The sequence below is a fragment of the Triticum dicoccoides genome, chromosome 3B (genome assembly GCF_002162155.2).
Source record: "Triticum dicoccoides isolate Atlit2015 ecotype Zavitan chromosome 3B, WEW_v2.0, whole genome shotgun sequence".
NCBI classification, from domain to species: Eukaryota; Viridiplantae; Streptophyta; class Magnoliopsida; order Poales; family Poaceae; genus Triticum; species Triticum dicoccoides.
The window spans coordinates 849,452,642-849,467,715 of NC_041385.1; the positions used below are offsets into that span (position 1 = coordinate 849,452,642).

At 48.2% G+C, this 15,074-nt stretch overlaps 1 pseudogene; it reads right to left on the reverse strand.

Annotated features, from left to right (window-relative positions):
* Positions 1-11,146: 11,146 nt before the first annotated feature.
* Positions 11,147-15,074, reverse strand: part of LOC119280309 — a 5,870-nt pseudogene continuing 1,942 nt past the window's right edge.

A 15,074-nucleotide genomic window follows, 5' to 3' on the forward strand; every position in this document is an offset into this window, starting at 1 on the left:
CACTTAGCCATAGAATTCTATAATTTTAAATTTCGGCGAAGCCCCTAGTCTTCGGAAGGCCGAATTTGGGGCGCTATCCACGCCTGGGCCGGACAAAAGCCGGCTCCTCGCTCTAAGCGGCATAAGTCTTTAGGGACTCACAAAAAACCTCTCGAACAGCGACCAGCTCTCGCCTCATCATGACGGTCAGTTTTAGCTTTCTCCACTGAGGCGCTCGCCCAGCTCAACCGGGGCACAATCGCAGTGGTTCTCCCAGTGCTACCTTAGCCGATACAATGGAACGTAAGGTACCAAAACATGGGAGCCGGGCAAACCCAACTATTGACCCAAGACATGATTCGGAGCCGATGCATATAATGCTATAAGTTCGGGGTGCCGCACTTGTGAAAGTGTTCGGACTTATCACACCATGATGCGGGAAACATAAGCCCCTGGTGTATTTAGCCGTACCAAAATGTACGAATGCAACATGTCATAAATGAATATATGTATAAGAAAGAAATGCAATTGGTAGTAAAAAGTTGTTGCATTACTTATTCAAGAAAAACTGCTGTAAAGGCAGAGCGATACAAATGGTGCGATAAGCAAGGGGTGGGACTTATTAAACATGCCCCCCTCCAGGGGGTGGGCTGCGGAATGGTGTATAAAACAGATTTAATGCTCGTAATGGAGACCACCTGGATATTCGTTGTAGCCTTTCTCCTTCCCTGGCTGTTGCATCGTGAGTTCGGCAGGCCTGCTGCCGGACAGGGCCTCTGACGAACGGAGTCCTATGGGTAAAAATAAAAAGAGGAAAAAAAAGAACAACACACTTGAGAGCCCCTGGTGTGGTTGATCCGCATTCCGGGCCTATCGTGGTCGTGCCCCTCTCCCCATGCCCATGGTATCTTAAGAGCGTAATGATGTACACGAAGGGCCTGTCTTGACGTTTTGCAGGGGCTGGGGTTGGGGCTGCACTGCTACGCGTGCTCGGAACGTGCCAGGTGGTCTTGTTGTAGGTTACTCCGGGCGCGTTTAGCCGTGTCCGGCCGCTTAACGGCCGGACTCGAGAATTGCCTTAAGAGGCTGCATTGTACTTCTGCCGCGAGAGCCGCTGTATGTTCCTCCGTTCAGAGAGAACGTTCAGTGTTTCCGTTGACCGTGATGACTCCTCGAGGGCCTGGCATCTTGAGCTTGAGGTATGCGTAGTGCGGCACCGCGTTGAATTTTGCAAACGTGGTACGTCCGAGCAGGGCATGATAGCCGTTGCGGAACGGAACTATGTCGAAGATTAACTCCTCGCTTTGGAAGTTATCCGGGGATCCGAAGACCACTTCCAGTGTAACTGAGCCTGTACAATTGGCTTCTACACATGGTATGACGCCTTTAAAGGTCGTCTTGGTAGGTTTAATCCTTGAGGGGTCTATGCCCATTTTGCGCACTGTATCCTGATAAAGCAGATTCAGGCTGCTGCCGCCGTCCATCAGGACTCTGGTGAGGTGAAATCCATCGACGATATTGGGTGTAAAACCAATGCGGCGAATCCGCCATGGCGGATGCTGGTGGGGTGGTCCCTTTGATCAAAAGTGATCGGGCAGGAGGACCATGGATTAAACTTCGGGGCAACTGGCTCCATCGCGTATACATCCCTGAGTGCACGCTTCCGCTCCCTTTTGGGTATGTGTGTTGCGTATATCATGTTCACCGTCCGCACCTGTGGGGGAAACTCTTCTGTCCTCTATTGTTCGGCGGTCGGGTCTCTTCCTCGTCATTGCTATGCAGCCCCTTGTCATTGTTTTCGGCAATTAACTTGCCTGCCTGCTTGAATACCCAACAGTCCCTGTTGGTGTGGTTGGCTGGCTTTTCAGGGGTGCCGTGTATCTGGCACGAGCGGTCGAGTATTCGGTCCAAATTGGACGGACCCGGAGTAGTTCTTTTGAATGGCTTTTTCCGCTGACCGGGTTTAGAGCCTCTGAATCCGGCATTGACTGCCGTATCTTCACTATTGTTGCCGTTAATGCGGCGTTTGTTTTTGTTGCGACGCGACCTGCCATTACGGTCCTTGATATCCGAACTGCCAGAATTTTTGCTGAGGTTGTTGCTGCGTGCTAGCCAGCTGTCCTCACCCGCGCAGAAGCGGGTCATGAGTGATGTGAGGGCTGCCATGGATTTCGGCTTTTCCTGTGCCAGGTGCCGGGCAAGCCACTCGTCGCGGATGTTATGCTTGAAGGCCGCGAGGGCCTCCGCATCCGGACAGTCGACGATTTGGTTTTTCTTGGTTAAGAACCGTGTCCAGAATTGTCTGGCCGATTCGTGTGGCTGCTGAATTATGTGGCTTAGGTCATCGGCGTCTGGTGGTCGCACATACGTGCCTTGGAAGTTATCGAGGAACGCGGCTTCCAGGTCTTCCCAACTCCCGATTGACTCTGCTGGCAAGCTGTTAAGCCAATGCCGGGCTGGTCCTTTAAGTTTGAGTGGGAGATATTTGATGGCGTGAAGATCGTCACCGCGGGCCATGTGGATGTGGAGGAGATAGTCTTCGATCCAAACCGCGGGTCTGTTGTGCCATCGTAGGATTCAATGTTCAAGGGTTTAAACCCTTCGGGGATTTGATGATCCATTACTTCATCTGTGAAGCATAGTGGGTGTGCGGCGCCTCTGTACTGGGCGATATCACGACGGAGCTCAAAAGAGCTTTGTCTATTTTGTTCGGCCCGGCCGGACTTACTGTGTCCGGCGCGACGGCTGTCGTCACGTATCATGGGGCGCCCACGCGATCCATAGATCGATCTTGATTGTCTTGCCTTATCCTCCAATATATCTCGCAAGTCCGGAGCGTTCCCCTGTGGCCTTGTGCTTTTCGAGCGATGCCGGGGTACGGTTCTAGTGAAGGGCCAAGGGGCCTCTCTGTCGCGACCACGGGGTGGCCGGTCAGCCGTATTGTCTGCTGGTGATGCAGGTTCATACGCCTCCTCCTCTAATCAGGGGAGCAGCTTGCGTTTAGGGTAACTTTTGGAGGGGCGTTCGAGCTCATGCTCTTCGGCCGCGAGGACTTCAGTCCATCTGTCGGCTAGCAGATCTTGATCAGCTCTAAGCTGTTGCTGCTTTTTCTTGAGGCTGTTTGCCGTGGCCATAAACTTGCGTTTAAAACGCTCTTGTTTGACGGGATCCTCAGGCACGACGAATTCGTCATCGTCGAGGCTTGCCTCATCTCCGGAGGGAGGCATATAATCCTCTACCTCTGCTTCTGCCGCTCTCTCATGAGGGCTGGCGTCTCCGTCCTCCTGCGCTGAATCTTGCTGGAGTGGGTTGTCTTCGACGCTGTATGGTGTGTTATTATCTCCGGTGCCGGAATCTTCATTCTTGCTGTGGCGGGATTTAGAGTGGCGCCGCTGACGCCGGCGCTTGGGCTGTTTCTTGGAGGGGTCATCCTCCGCTGTTGCTTCGCCATTCCCATCCTTTGGGATATCCACCATGTATATGTCATATGATGAGGTGGCTTTCTAGTGCCCAGTAGGCGCTGGTTCTTGGTCGTCTCCGGCATCGTCGTCCATACCGTCGATGTCTTCGGAGTCGTAGTCTAGCATGTCAGTTAGATCGTCGACAGTGGCTACTAAGTGGGTGGTGGGTGGGCTTTGAGTTTCTTCGTCGTTCGCATCCCAACCGTCCTGACCGCAGTCCGGCCAGGGCTCTCTTGATAACGAGAGATACTTTAGCGAACTCAAGATGTCGCCAAAAGGTGAGTATTGAAAGATGTCCGCAGCGGTGAACTCCATGATCGGCGCCCGACCGGGTTCGGTTGGAGGGGGCGCGGGAGGTTCAGTGTCCGGCAAGGAGTCCGGCACCTCGGAGTCACGAGCTTCATGAGGGACAAGGTCAGTGTTTGGCTCTATCGCCATAGAGGTTGCAGCCCCCGAGGCGGTGTCTAGCCATCCGTCCTCGATCTGCGCAGCCGGCTCCAAATTGAAGATCGGAGCGGGCTCGAGTGCGGCCTCCAGGGTACTGTCCGGCTGCAGAGCTAAATCATGCCTGTCGTGACAATGCGGTGTGCTTGGCTGTGGCTCGAATCCATCGAAGATCAAGTCCCCGCGGATGTCAGCCGTGAAGTTCAAACTTCCAAATCTGACCTGACGGCCAAGGGCGTAGCTTTCGATCTGCTCTAGATGGCCAAGCGAATCGGCCCGCAGTGCAAAGCCGCCGAATACGAAGATCTGTCCGGGGAGGAAGGTCTCACCCTGGACTGCGTCGTTGATGATGATCGAAGAAGCCATCGAGCCTATCGGTGACGACACAGAGGAACTCTCAATGAAAGCACCAATGTCGGTGTCAAAACCGGCGGATCTTGGGTAGGGGGTCCCGAACTGTGCGTCTAGGCGGATGGTAACAGGAGACAAGGGACACGATGTTTTACCCAGGTTCGGGCCCTCTTGATGGAGGTAAAACCCTACGTCCTGCTTGATTAATATTGATGATGTGTGTTACAAGAGTAGATCTACCACGAGATCAAGGAGGCTAAACCCTAGAAGCTAGCCTATGGTATGATTGTTGTTCGTCCTACGGACTAAAGCCATCCGGTTTATATAGACACCGGAGAGGGCTAGGGTTACATAGAGTCGGTTACAATGGTAGGAGATCTACATATCCGTATCGCCAAGCTTGCCTTCCACGCCAAGGAAAGTCCCATCCGGACACGGGATGAAGTCTTCAATCTTGTATCTTCATAGTCTTGGAGTCCGGCCGATGATGATAGTTCGGCTATCCGGACACCCCCTAGTCCAGGACTCCCTCAATCATCATTTACAACAATAGGACAATACAACTTGGCAAGCTCTTTTAAATAAGAAGCTTCAAGTTGGGCATGAGACTCGGTGAGTTTGATGAGCTCACCCTTGATGACCCTTGAGCCATTTTCGAGGTGCTCAAAATCCTCAAGGAGTCTAGCATGAGAAACTTCAAGCTTAGCATTTTTAGTTTTGAAATCATTGGCCACCTCAAGAGCTCTATCATGAGATTCCCGCACTCTAGGTAATTCTAGAGCAAAAGTCTCCTCAAGAGATTTGGATGTGGTTTGTTCATGTTCAAGAGCTTGAGATAGCTCCGCGATCTCATTTGCGTAATCACGCTCATGAGCTTCCATTTTCTCAATGGAGACCTCATGCTCCTCTAGATGAGATTCCAAATCCTCAATGTATTTCTTGCCATCAATGGCAATGGACATTATTTCCATGAAGTTGGAATGAGCAATTTTATTTTTATGAAGAGCTTTAAAAATCATTTCCCCCTTAGTTTTTAAGAGGCAACATTATCATTCTCTTCATCATTATCCTCATCATCATTAGCATCAACATCATCATCAAGAGACATATTGGGGTACAAAGTAGGAGATACCTTTGACGCCTTAGCCATAAGGCAAAAAGCAATAGATGATGATGTAGGATCCCTTGAGGCACCATTAAACACCACATCTTGTTTCATGGAGTGTTCGGTTTCCTCTACATTGTTAGCAGAACAATTCGAGAAAATAGATGCATTTTTATCATGGCAACAAGAGATAGCAAGCATAGCATCATGAGATCTAGTCAAGCAATTTCTACATGATATGCAAGGACTACCAACACAAGCATGTGAAACATTTGGAGTGCTCGAAGTGTTAAAGCCCAAAGAGGGAGCATTGCAATAAGATAGTGATGAAGGATCATCCACAATAAGCATACTATCATCATTGCAATGACCAACACTACTCACCATATCATTACCTTGTGGCAAACCACATGTAGGTGAAGTAGAAGAAGTTGAGAAGACTATACGACCGGAGGTGGAGGGAGAACAATCATCCCCACAAATATTGGACACACCATATTTATCTTGAAGCTTTGTCCACAACTCATGAGCATCCCGGAACGGCATGAGTTGAAAAATAACTACATTGCTCAAAGCATCAAAAAGCACATTAGAAGCTTGAGAATTGAGATAAGAGTTTTTCTCATCCGCTAAAGATAATCTTTGGGGATCCTTTGGAGGAGAAAAACCCATATCTATAATTCGCTCTAAATTTGGGTCCATGGCCCTAAAGAGATTAAGCGTGCGAATTACCCAAACATCAAAATTTATGCCATCGAAACTAAGAGTGTCAAAGAATCCCAAGCCCCTAGTCAACATCCTTCCTCTCTAGGCGGTTAAGCCCTATAAAGAGAGATGAAGCTCTGATACCAATTGAAAGATCGTGGATGTCGCCTAGAGGGGGGGTGAATAGGCGCTTTAAAATAATTACGGTTTAGGCTTGAACAAATGCGGAATAAACCTACCGGTTAATTTGTCAAGCACTAAACCTAAAACAACTAGGCTCACCTATGTGCACCAACAACTTATGCTAAGCAAGATAAGTAACTATGTGATAGCAAGATATATGACAAAGAACAATATGGCTATCACAAAGTAAAGTGCATAAGTAAAGGGCTCGGGTAAGAGATAACCGAGGCACGCGGAGACGACGATGTATCCCGAAGTTCACACCCTTGCGGATGCTAATCTTCGTTTGGAGCTGTGTGGAGGCACAATGCTCCCCAAGAAGCCACTAGGGCCACCGTAATCTCCTCACGCCCTCGCACAATGCAAGATGTCGTGATTCCACTAAGGGACCCTTGAGGGCAGTCACCGAACCCGTACAAATGGCGACCCTTGGGGGCGGTCACCGAACCCGTACACTTTGGCAACCCTTGGGGGCGGTCATCGGTACCCGTCAAATTGCTCGGGGCAATCTCCACAACCTAATTGGAGACCCCGACGCTTGCCCTGAGCTTTACACCATAATGATTGAGCTCCAAGCACCACCAACCGTCTAGGGCACCAAAGCACCCAAGAGGAACAAGCTCAAGGGCACCAAGCACCCAAGTGTAATAAGCTTCTCAACTTGAAACTTCCACGTATCACCGTGGAGAACTCAAATCGATGCACCAAATGCAATGGCAAGGGCACACAGAGTGCCCAAGTCCTTCTCTCCCAAATCCCACCGAAACAACTAATGCTAGGGAGGAAAATGAGAGGAAGAACAAGAAGGAGAACACCAAGAACTCCAAGATCTAGATCCAAGGGGTTCCCCTCACTTAGAGGAGAAAGTGATTGGTGGAAACGTGGATCTAGATCTCCTCTCTCTTTTTCCTCAAGAACTAGAAAGAATCGTTGGAGGGATTGAGAGTTAGCAAGCTCGAAGAAGGTCAACAATGGGGGAAGAACATGAGCTCAAAGGATAAGGTTCAATGGGGAAGAAGACCCCCTTTTATAGGTGGGAAAAATCCAACCGTTATGCCCACAGCCCGCACAGAGCGGTACTACCGCTCCAAGGAGCGGTACTATCGCTAGGGCGGTAGTACCCCTTTGAAAAACAACAGCGAGGAGGCAAAAGGCCAGTAGAACCGATGGAGCGGTACTACCGCTCGACCTCACGATACTACCGCAAATGGTAGCGGTACTACTGCTTGCGGGCGGTACTAAAAAAATACTTCCGTGCCTACTTACGCTGAGCAAAACACGAGATTTTGGTCCGGAGCGGTACTACTGCTTAGGAGCCGCTCTAGTCGCGGTAGTAACGTTGCAGCCTATACCAAAACAGCCACAACTTTTGCAAACGGACTCCGAATTCAACGAAACCAAGTTTGTTGGAAAGCTAACGACATGGGCTAACACAATCTGGATAGAAATATCAAGAATAAGCAAATGAGAAAAGACCCATAAGAAAAAGGTGAGAACCCTTCCTCGGATAAGACCGGTAAAATCTCCAACACCGAAAACATCATAGAAGACGCATGCAAACTCCGTTTTCGATGAACTCAAGCTTGTCATCAAGATGACCATAATCTCTAAGACTCACGAAGATAACCAAACAAGAACCAAGAAAAATGATTCAAGGATGCAATGTTTTAAGCTCTCTACTAACGATACGATCAAGCTACCAACTTGAGAGCCCCCCTTGATAGTACGGCAAACGATCCTATAACCCGGTCTCCCAACTACCACCACGATACCGGTAAAATAGAAAACCTATCAAGGGAAAACCTTTGCCTTGCACATGGTCCACTTGAGCTAGATGAAGACGATCTTGACTCCCTCAAGTTGGACCACCTTTCTTGATTACGTTGGCTCGATGAAGACTAGATGATTGCTCCCCCATAGTCCACTATGGGTGAGCCGCTCTTAGGCACATCTTCACAAGTCCATTGACACCACAATGGATGGCAAGATTCAAGCACTTGATCTCTTCGTGATGCTCCACTTGAACTTGCACACGGGAATCTTGATGACGATCACCACTTGATGTCATCCTTTCCATGGGTTGTATGATATCTGCCTCTTGACGCAAGCCCATGGACATGTACCTAACCCCACATAGAACTCTCACATAGACCATGGGTTAGTACACAAAGTGCAATGGACAATGCTTACCATACCATGGGATCACTTGATCCCTCTCGGTACATCTTCTACGCTTTGTGAGTTGATCAACTTGATTCACTCTTGACTTAGTGTTGATCAACTTGATTCACTCTTGACTTAGTCTTGATCAACCTTGAATCTTTCCAACTCTCTTCATTTGGATGATGTCTTGAAGGTAAACATGAATGATCACACAATCTTCTTCTTCAAGACATGCTTGCAATAAGCTCAACACTCACATGACCAATCTTTGGATAATTCCTTAATAGCACCTTGGTGAACACATAAACTCCTTGAAACCAACACATGGACTTCAAGAAAAGCCTATCGACAAATCCTTCAAATATAACTCAAGACAACCATTAGTCCATAGAGATCGTCATCAATTACCAAAACCAAACATGGGGGCACCACATGTTCTTTCACCCTTCATATGTTTAGTGAGGGTGGTTGTACCAAAGCATGACTCATCGATAAGAGTCTGTCGTCCTAATCACAGAAGGCCATCCAACATGTAATATCAACATGGTAGATTATGTTATAGAGGTATTACTTGTCGCCCCCTTAATTTAATTAAGGGTGGAGATTAAAACATAGAGCTACTCGTTGCTACAGAAGGCCATCCAACACTATTAGATGTGGGTTTAAATGGTATTTCCTAAAAAAAACCGAGAAACTTACAATCTATTCATCTCAAATCATGGTACTACAAGTCTACAAAGAACATCGAAGGTAATAATAATTACAATCAGGTCCGTGGACCATCTAGCAACGACTACAAGCACTGGAGCGAGTCGAAGGCGCGCCGCCATCATCGTCCCTTCCTCATCGTAATCAGGCAAACCTAGTTGTATTAGACATTCGGGAAGTCATCGTGCGAATCACCCACTGGACCAGTGCACCAGAGCAGCAATCATCACCGATGAAAAAGTCATAAATTGAAAGCATCAAACCTGTAAACACACAAACCAAGACGAACAAAATCAGATCCAAACAGATACACCAAAGGCTAGCGCCGATCGAATCCCGCGAGCTCCAACGGAGACACACCTCCACATGCTGTTCGCCAATGCTAGACGCATCATCGGAATGGGGATAGAACGTGGGAGATATTATTCCTAACGAGGGACATCGCCGCCGCCACACAGTCTCAACCAAGACACTGAACCTAACAAGAACGAGAACAGGGTCCCTCCTACTGGCGGGGAGGGGGGGGAGGGAGATCCACCGCTCCTCCATGGCCCAAAGGCCAGCTGAGATGGGGCGGATCGACGGCGGCGCCAACGGAAGGAAGAGGAAAGCTTGGGCTGTTTTCTTGTGGAGGAGGAAAGAGATTCTCAATTTTTATTATTTATTAAAACACTAACCTCGTTTTGGGAGGTTGAGGGGACGTTCCATTTCGTTTTGGCCGCAACCCGCAAGGAAGGTTTAGGCCTGCTTCCTGCCCGAAAGAAGGCTAGCCGGACTAGTGGTAGGGGACCCGAACGTAAAAACCCTACCCTTTTCTCGAACCCTCTGCCGAGCTCTACCCTGCCTGCATTTATTTGGAAGGGGGCCAAAGAAATGTATCCACCTGCTGCCAACATTCTTGCTTCGGAATTCTACTGAATGGGTCAATCCTCCCCTCCGTTTGTTTTAGCAACTTATCCTAAGGTCTCTTAGCCAAGAACTCTCCGGCAACGACAAATGAACTAACCTGCATGGTCTCCCCTTATTCAGTTCCCGTCTCCCAACGTCGAATGCTATTTTTTTCACAATAAATTTCTGCCAGAAGTATGCGGGGATGGATCAGCGATAGGTGGTCCTGTTATGTTGGCATGGTTCCGTACCATGTTCTGAGGAATCTGATAATTATTCAGAATTAATAGTGCCTACTTCAGTGCAGGAGTTCTGAAGACTCATATAGAAATCATCATTGGTTAATTCCTATTTTGATCAGGCTGACTGAATATACAAGTTGGCATTATTTCCACGGTTAGTCTTCAGTAGCATCCCATACGTGGCTGTGTTTACCTCTCAATAATCTGCCAGTGTTCAGAATTCGTAATCGGTTCAGTTGAGGCTTTTGTTGATGATCGGAAGTTAGTTTCTTGTCCAAACGAAAGTTCTGTATTGGGAGCAAAAAGTAACACCTGGGTCATTATTTACTAATACTGCATGTAATCCTTGCTATTGTGAAAGTTGCTAGACCAACTGATTTGTACACGCGTTGCTTGAAATTTTGCGGTATGCACCAATTTAGAGGAATCTTGCCTGGCCTAGTCTTCGCTAGACATTTTCAGTTGGTTTCTAGGTATTCTGGGAGCCGGATCACTTTTCTGCATTTAAATTAGATTTTTTCCTAGAATAATTAATGAAAACCTAAGATTAGACACTCATGTACACAATGCACAGAAAGATGATAGACAGTCAACGTGTGGTTTAAGAAACAAGAAATGTCATCAAACATGAAAAGCCACCATGTATGTCACGGAATTTTAAATCCGATTTTGATCCACACGTTAAGAAACAAAAATTGTGTAAATCATAATTAAAGGTACTCCTCGCTCCTTATATTTTGAGTGCAAGAATTTATATGCCAGATCTAATATTGTAAATCAAGATAGGTATAACCCATAAGAGAGAATATTGTCGCCAAACCAATAAAGTTTTATCTTGGCAAAATAAATCGTAAACAAGAAAATCTAGTACTGAAAAAGACTTTCGCCCCGCTTTATATATATATAAAGCAACACGGCCGAACCGATACAAGGTGATGAGGGAAACCTCTACAAGAAAGAAAATCTAGTACAACCATCCAGTGCACTCAACAGAGCCACATAAGCATCGTTTCTTCTTGATGTTACCTTCAGAGTCATGGACCCCATCTATGGTATAATTATAGTCATATGATAGTGGTTCAAGAGGCTGAATATCCTCACAAGCAAAGAGCATGATGTGAGGCATACCCTTGTTGTCATGGTCATAAAGAACATTTTGTGTGAAAAGGTTAGGGGTGCAGCTATGGTTAATGAACCTTGCAAGGTTGCCACATTTCAGTGCGTCCACTGCAAAGAAATTTTCTTCCTCTTCCCCAAGGCCATTCCTAAGTGAGGGGATAGTCTTTTGTAAGTTGTCCCAGCGGGATACATCATAATAGTTGTTTCCAATAAGGAACAAGTACTCATCATTATCCCTCTCCTGAGCATCTTCGTTATCCAACAACTCCCCTATATATTCACACACAAAACGTCCCGTAGGTATAAAATCAAGGCTTCGTACTCCCCAACCCATTGATGTTGTCTTGAAGACTTGAAGGCGAAAACTAATTCCATGTTGGCCCACTCTATTGCGACAAGTTGGAGGGCACTTGCATGAAGGTCCACACTCGTAAATAAGAGGTTTTTCCTCTAGGAGACCACCGGTCTTTCTGAAAGGGATCTTCCCACCATTTTTCATTACACATGCACACTTTTGCGAGTCCGAACATCGACCAACACAATCACAACCTGATGGAGGATCTAGCTGATACTTCCTGAGGTATTGTATGTGTGAAATGTAGCGAAATGGAGCCGGGGCCTCGTTTGATATGGAGTTGATTGCAGATATAGGGATCTTCTCAAGACCTGACGATATATCTACAGTAAAAGTTCCATTGGATGGTTCATCCATTCTTTTTTCCGCAAGTTCATGAATGTTGATGCTCGGTTGCCCCGACAATCTTCTCAGATGAAAAGTGCTAATATGTTTGTCTTCCCTCAGTTTCTCTTTGCTAAATTTCTCGACCAAATATAAACCACCATAAACATAGTATGTAAGCTCCTCACGGCCGGTCATAACAAACCTATAAATGACACGCACATGTGTTTTGGTATCCATACTCTGCTTTAGCGCCAAGTCGGTACCTTCCATGTTCTGGCCAGTGGTGGCAGCCACAGACCCAACATGTAGCAAGAAATCCAGATTGTTATTTTGGGCAGACTGTTGCGCGTACGACACGATGCTAACGGCTAGACATGTCCTGCCCCCGTTCTGATTGATGTAATCAACACGCGACTGCTGTGAACGATGGAGACCAACAAGGAAAAGCTCGGCGTCCGAATCAAACACGTCACCAACATGAACTCCAGGAACGCTACCCAAGTACCTCCTATCATCAAATTCAACACATAGCCTCTCCCTGAAGACTTGAAAGGCTGCAAGATCATGTTCTTGTTTACCGCAGTCGGCCTTTTCTTGGGCCACAAGCTGCCTGTAAATTAGCCGGAATTCCTGCAAAGAAGCCATGACGCTTTCTCTGCTGATGGCGACTCTGTTCTTTGGCATTGGACGATGACGATCACCATTGTCAACCTTCGTTTTGTTGGGTACAGAAGCAGCAGCAGCAACTCCTATATGCCTGGAACCATCCATGGACTTGGAAGCTCCAGTACCATCAGTGGACATGGAAGTTCCAGTTGCAGGAAGTCCATCGGATCCGCCGTCCTGGCTTAAACCCTGTGACCGTGGCCGCTTGTACCCAATCTGAAATCTCCATGGCAATACGGCCTTGCGCCCCTTGCGGCAACCACCCGTACCTAATCTCGTCATCATCGAACTGTTCTCCCACGTAGCGCCGTTGCACTGAGAGGCCTGCTGGGTGCTAGGTTTGGCGGCCACACTTGGCTCCACGGTGCCTCCATGGCCATTGAGTACCTCATCTACGTTGCGGACCTTTGAGGTCGCCATGATCGCCTCCATCTGAAGTTGCTGCTGCAGCCCTCTTGGTGTGGTCAAGATCAAACCAACATCCCTAGAGACCTGTATTACACAGATTGATGATTCATCGGACAATGAAATAGGACTAGGAACGGACGGGACTAGGGAGCAGAGGAGGAGCTGTGCCTGAAGGAAACGGAGGAGGACGAGACGAGATCCGCCGCGTCTCGGGTTGCCGGCATGTCCGCCGTCAGACTCGTCATGAATTGGAATTGCCGGCTGTGGTTCCTAAACTTACGAGATTCTGTTAGCAGGCACGTACGAGATAAGTTTGTTTAACCCCCGAAACTATTGAGGTACGTACGTGCGAGTCCCGGTGTCCCGAGCGTCTGGTGCACGTACGACCTTGCCCTATTTATGTTTATATATCCGTATAAATATAAATCTGATGGAGATTGATCGTGCCAATCCATTACGATCCGATCCGATCCAGCCCGCCGTCTTCGCCGTAAACGATCGAGGACCTATCAATGGCATGTAAACGACCGAAACTATGAGGTACGTACGTGCACGTCCCGGTGTCCCGAGCGTCCGGTGCACGTACAAGTCGACCTTGCTCTATTTATGTATATTCTGTATAAAGGTAAATCCGATGGATATTGATCGTGCCAATCCATATCCGATCTTCTTAGTAAACGATCGAGGAGCTACCAATGGCATGCCGCGGCCGCCGGCGGCAGTGGTCCGAGCTCCCCGAGGACATGCTCGACAAGATCTACCGTGGCTGCCTCTCATCTCCGTACGACCGAGCTCGCTTCGCCGCCGTCTGTGCGTCATGGCGCGCCGTCGCGTCGTGGCACCCCACGCTGCCAGCTCTCCCCCTCCTGCTACCCTGGACGGGAGACGCCAAGCGTGACCGAAAGGCGCGAGCATACAGCCTCCAGGACGGCCACGTCCTACGTTCCCCTCTTCGGGGGTTGCCGTGTGGCAAGCGGCTGGTCGGATCCCACGACGGTGGCTGGATCGCCGCCGCAACTGGCACTCATGTTATCATCGTGAATCTCCTCTCCGGTGCTCAGGTGGAGCTTTCCGCCAAACAAAGCATCATTGGATGTAAATGCCCAACCAAACGTCTGCTGGCATTTAATCAGAGACCCCATCTTGTCTCCGTTCCAAAAATCATCTTCTCGGAGGAACCCCTCCTCGAGTGATTGCATCCTTGCTGCGATAACCACAAGATGCAAGATAGCGGTATGCAGAATTGGCAGTCCGAACCGTGGGTGGATGACTAGAGGATGTGGTGCCTCTGAATGTAAGGAGATCACAGACATTGCCTTCTGCAACGGCATGATCTATGCTATTATGTCTGACAAGTTGTTCAGGTTCACCGTTGGCACAAATGCAAACAGTGCTCTGATTAAAATGAAACAGAGCCTGCATGTGCGCATTTCTGCGTCTGACCAAATCTTCGAGCTACGAGGCAAGCTAGCGATGGCTGTGAAGTCCTCGTCGTGGGCTCAAACTTTTAGGGTTTTTGAGCTTGACGATGGTGGCACAGCGCCGCCAGTATACCACAGGTTTGAATGGATAGAGGTGACGAGTTTAGGTGACCATGCTTTATTCTTGGGGCCAGCATGCTGCAAGGCGGTGCATGTGTCTGTGACTGCTGGATGCAACAGGGTGGAAAGGAATCACATTTACTACTCCAAGCAACACTTACCTTCAAACGATAACGTAGAGTGCTCAAAAGGGCTCGACCTCGGCAGTTATACCGTGTATTGCAGAAATAGTGTAGGCATGGATCGCTCGGAGAGGATCATATCACACGGATACCATTACCGTCATGAGGATGGAGGTAATGCTTGTGTTTGGGTTCTGCCCCTGGACTTCTAATTCCTCGTTCATGCATGTATTGAGAGAATGTTAAAGGGCAGTAATATCCACATGCTTAAACTTATGTAGTTTCTCTTTTTGGCGAGGTATAGTGC